The 8317-nt window shown below is 42.5% G+C and overlaps 1 long non-coding RNA gene across 2 annotated transcripts; it reads left to right on the top strand.

Annotated features, from left to right (window-relative positions):
* The first annotated feature begins 4427 nt into the window (after positions 1-4427).
* LOC112073824 (uncharacterized) lies at positions 4428-6341 on the top strand. Of its 2 annotated transcripts, XR_002894623.2 has the most exons (4): positions 4428-4571; positions 4679-4829; positions 5135-6061; positions 6265-6341. It is a non-coding gene; the product is annotated as an uncharacterized lncRNA (long non-coding RNA). The 2 variants fall into 2 exon arrangements; XR_011476690.1 differs by having other exon boundaries at positions 4679-6061.
* The last annotated feature ends 1976 nt before the right edge of the window (positions 6342-8317 follow it).

Raw genomic sequence — 8317 nt, 5'->3', positions numbered from 1 at the left:
GATTTAGTCAACCGTTCTCAATTGACTCAAGACCTTACATGTACATGAGTCAGTACGTGGCCAATAAGGTTTATGTAATATGTTAGACGCATTACGGCAACACTATTAATCAATCTGGAATGACACAGTATTACTCATGGTTGCAGCAACATAAAGGTCTGCGGCCCAAAACACTCTCGCTCAGATATTCCAATGGCGAACGCTCATAAAGAAGCAAGAACGGCTTTTTTTGTGAAAAGGAAAGAAATCGTTGAAGGAGCTCAAAGGGTTCTTTGAGTCATTATGGTTCCACATAGAACCATCACCTTCTAAGAAGCCCTTGAGGAACCCTCATGGTTTTCCTATATGTAATGAATGGCCTAAGTCTAGCTAATATTTAAGCTTCTTCCTTCCGCTACGCAACTAGCGATTCTCTCTTCGCAGGCTGGGTCTTGAATGTGCAATAGGCTATACGGGACTCAAACCTCTAACTTTAGTCATTTTCAACGTGTAGTCCCAGAATAGCTAATCCCAGGAATAGGCTATCTTTTTTTTTTCATACTAGGCGATAATAGCCTTTTCTTTGGAGAGAAAAAGTCTGACTGTTCATGCTGAATGTAAAATAGGCCTAGTCCAAATGAAACTGTCGGGGTAAGGAAGGTTGGCTTGCGTATCGTTCATAGCAATGGGTTTTTTTAACTGTACCGGCAGAACAGAACGTGAATCACAGAAAATAGAGATATTGTGGTAGCCGCTGCAGAGAAGTACCTGGGTGTACGAGAGTTGGGTGTTTATTTGTTTGTTTTTTTATCACAAAGTATAATGGATTTTATACTAGAAGTCCAGTTGGGGAGGATGACGGCAACATATTGGAATGCCAACCACCCGTTAAATCCCACCGAAGAAGAACTCTCAGGCGAAAGTTGAGAGAAAGCGTGCGTTGGGGTGTGATGCACTTTGGCCACAGACATTATATTGTTACAGCTGATGCATTGCTAATGGTTGGACAGGTCAAACAGAGACGATGAAAACACCATTGAAAGATAAGATGAAAACAAATTGACATCAAATCCGAAAAATGGAAATCAGTTGTTGACATCAAGGGCAAGCACTGACATGATATAAACAAGACGCGGCAGGTTAAACAGCATATGTTGAATGAATTGCTTGCATTTAAATACGAGTTTCTATAGTTTTTTTTCGTGACATGTGCCATTGAAGTATTATTTGCAGTTCACACTATGAACAAGCGTAACAGCACCCTAATCATGTAGTGAATCGTCCTGTGTTACTGTACCGCTTTATTAATAGGCCTTTTAGCGTGGGCAGTAGGACGCGTTGACACAGTGGATTGATCGTGTGAGAACGATAACGTTCCTCTAGTGGTGGATGGCTGCTCTAACGTTGTAAGAGTTATGTATAGATGAGGTCCCTTGGTGTAGATGGGTCCCCACAAGTGTTTGAAATAATTACTGGCTGCATGCTGTGCAGTGGTCCGTCCTCGCGCTTACTTTCGTTTTGTGGCTCAAAAGAGAGGAAAAGTTTTCTAGCAGGAGGGGTAAAGGAAGAGAGATGCTCACTCGGATGAAAATCCGTCTCCCTCCAGCAGGTTGCGTGAGTGTGTTTATGAGGTCTATGCGAGTGTCGAATATGGTCTCAAATAAAAAAGTATGCTTATTTGTTACGTGAGATGTATTGCTCGAATATAAATTTTTGTAATGGTTAAATTGTTACGAGTTTATTAATTGTTAAGTAGGACATCGTGACATCACGGCAACTTTGGAAAAAAGCACTTATCGCGGAATTTGTCCTGCGAGACGGCTATGCATATTCAGTGAAATTGAGGATAGTGGCATAGCGTCTCCCTCTATTGAATACGGCGTTGACGTTAAAAATCCCAAGAAAGGATAAAGCGGGAGCTAGACAGCCGCCGGTCCCGCGTTGTGGACAGAACAACTCCCATTGTTAGGAAGGAGAGACGCGTATCTTGTCAGTATATCGCATATCTTGTGGTTTTCGGATTTCCGGCAACCCTAACGTCATCAGTCAATAATGGCTACTGGGCTGACGTCTATGTGTTGGATACAAATAATTATATTCCCCAAAATTACAAACAAAAAAAACGGAAATTCAGTTAGTAATGTGTGTGAGAAGTTTTAGGTTAAACGAATAAAAAAAAAGTCGTGTTTTAACATGCGCAAATAAATTGTGAAAGTGCCAAACATATATTTTTAAACAGCTCCAAAATTCTACTGCTTTGCAATAAATGTTGCATCCTATGAATTGCAAAGTGTGTTAGATAAGGAGGCAAGATCTCTACTGTGGTTGGTCCTGTGGATGAAATGGATGAATGAACCTCTATGCAAATAATCAAGTTTGGCCTGGTGAAAATGTAGCAAATAACAAATGCCAGATTAATAATCTAAATAACCTTTTTAATTCCATAGGTTTCCTGAATCAATATAAAAAAGTGTTTATTTATTAAAACAAAAAAACATGTCAGCGAAGAAAATACATCAAATGTCCCTGTCTACATTATAAATAATAGCAAATTCGACGACGTTATAGGTCAAAACTCACCTAGATATCATACAGGGGCAGATGTTTATGTTCAACCGGCCTCAGAATAGGAGTGTTGACATAGGATCAGCCCCCCCCCCCCCCCCCTGTTCATGTAACCTTATTCATTTGTGATCTAAAGAGAAAAATACAAATCAGTAGTCCTACAGAAACGCTTCATACACCAGCTCTGATCCCATTCATAATCCGCCATATGTTAATGAAATCCGACTGGCCGATGCTCCAGTCTTCTCGCTGTAGATTATCAGCAGCGGGTCAGTCATCGTGATCTGCACTGGTGTTCAGGACAATTAGAACACAGATCCTTGCCTATCTGTAGGTCACAAAACCGGTGTAAGGTGGTATTTCAATGTCTTTACGAATGGCCAGGGATGTTTTATTTTAAGGCGAGTAGGGGATTCAGTTCTTCCATTGTTAAAAGCGGTCCGCACACCATATGCAGTAAAAATGGACCCTCTTTAAAATATGATGTCAGATTTTGTAGCTTGTCAGTGACTAGAAAAGATCATTAAACAGGGTTGTCAGCAGGAGGAACTTCAAAATGTCATCTATTCAATTTATTCTTTCCATCTAATTTTTAGATTCAACCATAGCTGTTTTCATGCCATTATAACGTATATTCTTAATTCAAGCCATACTGTTTTCATGGCCATTAATAGAACGTTCTATTCATTAACTTGGCACAATCTTTTCGTTTCTTTCCTGAGCTTTCTATCGTATTCAAATAAATGTACTAACATTAACTCATGCCTGCCTCTCCACGCTTGTCCTTCTTTCTCTCCTCCTCCTCGGCTCTCCACCACCTTGTCTTCCTCTTCTCCTCGCTCCTCCTTCCTCACCCACGCAGTTTAGGCCAGTACAGTCCTTCTCTGGGTACGGGACACCCCTGTAGTTCAAAAGGAGAGTATTCAGGTATATCAGAGTTAAACTAAAAAGGCCTCGTCTTCTTCTGTCAATAGAGTTTGGTTTAATGCAATTGGCAACAGATTTTCAGAAAATATAGTAAAATCCACACATTTTCGCACCGAGGTGTGTTTCACCAATTTACTTTGTGCAGATAAAAGACTGTGTGTGTGTCTAACCTTCTGAAACTGTCCAGCTTGCCTCACAGGCTTGGGTGCTGCTATGGGTGCTGCAATATTTTCTGCAGATTTCTTTTAGCTAAATATGCAGGTTTAAAAAATAATATACTTCTGTGTATTCGATTTTAAGAAAGGCAATGTGATGTTTATGGTTAGGTACACGTTGGAGACAACGACAGAGTCCTTTTCCGCGAATGCGCACTGGATCGATTAATATTGCAACGCAGGCACGCTAGATAAACTACGTAATGATCATCCACCATGTGTGTAGATTAAGCTAGTGATTAATGATTGATTGATTGTTTTTTATAAGATAGTTTTAATGCTAGCTTAGCAACTTGAGCCTTGGCTTCTTACTGCATTCGCGTAAAAGGCGGGCTCCTCGTGGAGTGCAAATGTAATCCAGGTGGTTAGAGCCGATAGGAAGACTAGTTAACTGATAAAGGTTGCAATATTGAATCCCGATGCTGACAAGGTTTAAAAAATCAGTTGTCTATGCCCATGACACAAGGCAATTAATAACCACACCAAGTTGCCCGCGAAGTAGGGCCGTCATTGAAAATAAGAATGTGTTCGTAACTGACTGCCTAGTTATAAAAGGTGTAAAAAAAAAAAAAAAAAAAAGTCCCAACAATACCGATTTCCGATTGTTATGGAACTTGAAATTGGGCTTAATAAATCGGCCATTCCGATTAATCGGTCGACTCTAGTGTGTATCCCTCTTACCTTGTTGTTGTCTTCTGTATGCTATAGTTGATGCTATTGCAACTATCAGATGTTATTTACATGTTGTAATTATGATCCTATCTCTTACAGAGAAGCAAATCGTGAAGTGAAAGCACTGGCTACCTTGGAACATTCTAACATTGTTCGCTACTGTACGACTTGGGCTGAGTATGCCAATTGGGTCGATGGAGGCTACAGCACAGAGTTAGTAAAGACAGTATTATTAAGTCTAATTTTGCCATTTAGATTCATTAATTTGTGATCATCAAAAATGTTAAATTCAGGAGCATATTATTGTACTCAACTCTTAGGTTTTCGGTCCTGTCTAAAATCTCAGAAGACTGACAATTATTCAGACCAGGGAGATGGATCTACACATGTAACAAAGCAATCAGATTTAGACCTGTCTGAAACAGCCAGCGAAGACCAAGCAAACCACTCAATGACCGATTCCAGCTCAAGGTGAATCACTTTACCYTTATGTGTGTYTTTATCAATTCAGTTGACWATGTCCCTGAGAKAATMTCTGTATTTGTCAGTTTTTTTCAATAGGCTACATCTGTCATATTCTAGAATGATATTCAATAGGCTACATCTGTCATATTCTAGAATGATATTCAATNGGCTACATCTGTCATATTCTAGAATGCTATTCAATAGGCTACATCTGTCATATTCTACAATTCTATGTCCATTATGCTTGCAGCCCACCGTGTTTGTTACGTATCCTAGTGCAATTCCTCTGTCTCCCACCCCCATTCCAACAGCAGTAAGCAAGGGATTTCATCTGATCAGCTGACCTCATTTATAGATGAAATCACCAGGTGAATGACTGAAACACCTGGCAAAGTATACTCATGACCAATAACCCACCACCGCCCCTAAATGCATCATTCATGCCAGTGTACCAACCTCGCAACTTGTCACAAGTGAAGAACACAATTCGTCGAGCAAGGGACGTGACTGTTTTGAAACGGGGTGCGTTGGTGCCAACACATATGATGGGTGACGTTCTTCCCAGATTTGTCACCCATATGGAGACTGGACCCACAACCCTTCTGGTGGTGCCAACACATATGATGGGTGACGTTCTTCCCAGATTTGTCACCCATATGGAGACTGGACCCTTCTGGTGGTGGCAGAACCAGAAATGGTTGAAGAGGCCAAGGCAGTCATTAAAATCAAACACCAAGGAGCTATGGCACCACGTTTGACCTGGGCAATTGTTATGTTTCACCCCTTGTTTTCCGTCATGTAGCTTTTCAAGAGGCACTTGTCCTTCTCCTGGCATTCTTCAAACTGTTCTTTCACACCATCCTTTCACTCCTTCTCCAACTGTCACCAGCAATCTTCTGCGGCTATTGAGGGTTGTAATCCAGTCTGTGCTGCCGCAAGCCAGGATTGTCATTAGCTGGAACCACATCAGGAACAATGTGAAGCACAAGATGGGGTCAGAGGGTGACCAATCTGTGGCCGATTAGCAGCAGGACATCCAAGAGCTCTTGGCCTTCGAAGTCAAGGAGTGACAACGAATGCACACCGGAGAGAGAGTGTGTCCACCGGAGAGAGAGTGTGTCCACCGGAGAGAGAGTGTCCACCGGAGAGAGAGTGTGTCCACCGGAGAGAGAGAGTGTGTCCACCGGAGAGAGAGAGTGTGTCCACCGGAGAGAGAGAGTGTGTCCACCGGAGAGATGGTAGAGTGTGTACACCGGAAGGAGAGAGTGTGTCCACGGAGAGAGAGAGGTGTCCACCGGGGAGAGAGTGTGTGTCCCGAGAGAGAGTGTGTCACCGGGGAGGTGTCCCGGAGAGAGTGGTCCACGGGGAGAGAGTGTGTCCACCGGAGAGAGGGTGCCCGGAGAGAGAGTGTGTCCACGGAGAAGAGTGTGTCCACGGAGAGAGGTGTGTCCACCGGAGAGAGAGTGTGTCACCGGGAGAGAGTGTGTCCACCGGAGAGAGAGTGGTGTCACTGGATCCCTGATTTCGAGGCTTTCAGTCGCTCTCCGACATCATGGACGAGTGCACAATATGTGCTAAACAGCTCGGCATCAGTCAGACGGAATTACACATCTTCTCGAGAGCTTTAATGTTGTCCTCGTGTGGCGCAGCTTCTCCGACTGGTGCAGCGCTCTAAGGCACTGCATCTCAGTGCAAGAGGTGGCACTACAGTCCTGTTTGAATCCAGGCTGAATCACATCCGGACGTAATTGGGAGTCCATAGGGCGGGCACAATTGCCCAGCGTCGTCGGGTTTGGCCGGTGAGGCCGTCATTGTAAATAAGAATTTCATCTTAACTGTGGCTTGCTTAGTTAAATAAAGGCATGAAGGTCAGAATAGATGAATCAGTTTATCTACTCTACCAACTCCAAACCAATGCCTTGAAGGAGGTGTGCGGGGCCACTAACCTAGGGATTTACCACCTGACCCTGATGCCGTGAACAATTTTCAGCTGAATGCACCATCGGTTTCCCTTACCACATGTCGGAGGAAGACATGGTGTCCTTTGTGAAGGCATCCAGTCCTGTGTGGCACAGGAAGAGGAAGACATGCAGAACTGGAGCGGAGGCCTTGGCCAGGATGATTTGGCAAAAGGACAAATCACCCAATCATTCCTCTACAGGGCTCTCAGACATGTGGTCCTCATGGGTTTTATGTATATCCATGAACACAAAATGCAGTCTGTCTGTTGGGGTTACCCTGGGTCGGGTGTGGGGCTAACCAATGCCATGATTACTGTGTATATACAGTGGGGAGAACAAGTATTTGATACACTGCCGATTTTTAGGTTTCTACTTAGAAAAGCAGGTAAGTCTGTAATTTTTATCATAGGTACACTTCAACTGTGAGAGACGGAATCTAAAACAAAAATCCAGAAAATCACATTGTATGATTTTTAAGTAATTAATTTGAAGTGTACCTATGATAAAAAATGACAGACCTCTACATGCTTTGTAAGTAGGAAAATCGTCAGTGTATCAAATACTTGTTCTCCCCACTGTTTGTGATAACCTTTGTATGCTTGCAATGCGCAATGATGTAAAAATACTGGGTAAATGGAGATGTACTGCTTTGGTTCTCAGGCTGAGAATTGTCTGCAACTGCTGATAGTCACACAGGCATCATGGCCGAGATAGTAGAGTGACAAACCACAGTCTAGACATGTTTTACTCATCTTAGATACTTTGTATCTAATCCAATGCAACAGTGTTAAAATAGGATTGATGGTAGGTTGTATAAAAGAGCGTTGTCTCCTGTTTCTCCACACAGATCTTTACTATAGACTACTGAGGTATTCTGTATATGAATCTCTGTCTACAATTGCGTTTTATTACTAAAGACTTTTATCCCAAGGTTCCTGTGTCTGTGTCATCTATCTGGAAGACGGATTGTTAAAGGAAACTTACATCATGTCACGCCCTGACCTTAGAGATCCTTTTTATGTCGCTATTTTGGTTTGGTCAGGGCGTGAGTTGGGGTGGGCATTCTATGTTTTGTGTTCTATGTTTTCTATTTCTGTTTGTTTGGCCGGGTGTGGTTCTCAATCAGAGGCAGCTGTCTATCGTTGTCTCTGATTGAGAATCATACTTAGGTAGCCTTTTTCCACCTGTGCTTTGTGGGTAGTTGTGTTGCTGCACATGACAGGACGGTTTCATTTTCGTTCATTCTCTTTTGTTATTTTGTTTAGTGTTGTTTAAATAAAAAATAACATGAACACTCGCTGCGCTTTGGTCCACACCTAATTCAACAGACAATAGTTACACATCACCGCATGCAAAGGACTACCCAACATGTCCGAATCTGAACTCTCACCTTTTATTCAATAGTCTCTGTCTGAGAAACACCCCAGCAGGGATGATGAATTGGAGAATACAGTAAGTGGAACGTGACTGTTTTGGTTACATTCTGCATGTGGATCACATATGTACAGTCAGGCAGTTTGGACACCATTTGTC

The sequence above is a fragment of the Salvelinus sp. IW2-2015 genome, unplaced genomic scaffold (genome assembly GCF_002910315.2).
Source record: "Salvelinus sp. IW2-2015 unplaced genomic scaffold, ASM291031v2 Un_scaffold2384, whole genome shotgun sequence".
Taxonomy (NCBI): Eukaryota; Metazoa; Chordata; class Actinopteri; order Salmoniformes; family Salmonidae; genus Salvelinus; species Salvelinus sp. IW2-2015.
Note: the sequence above shows the minus strand (reverse complement) of the source record. Positions and strands in the feature narration are given on the sequence as shown.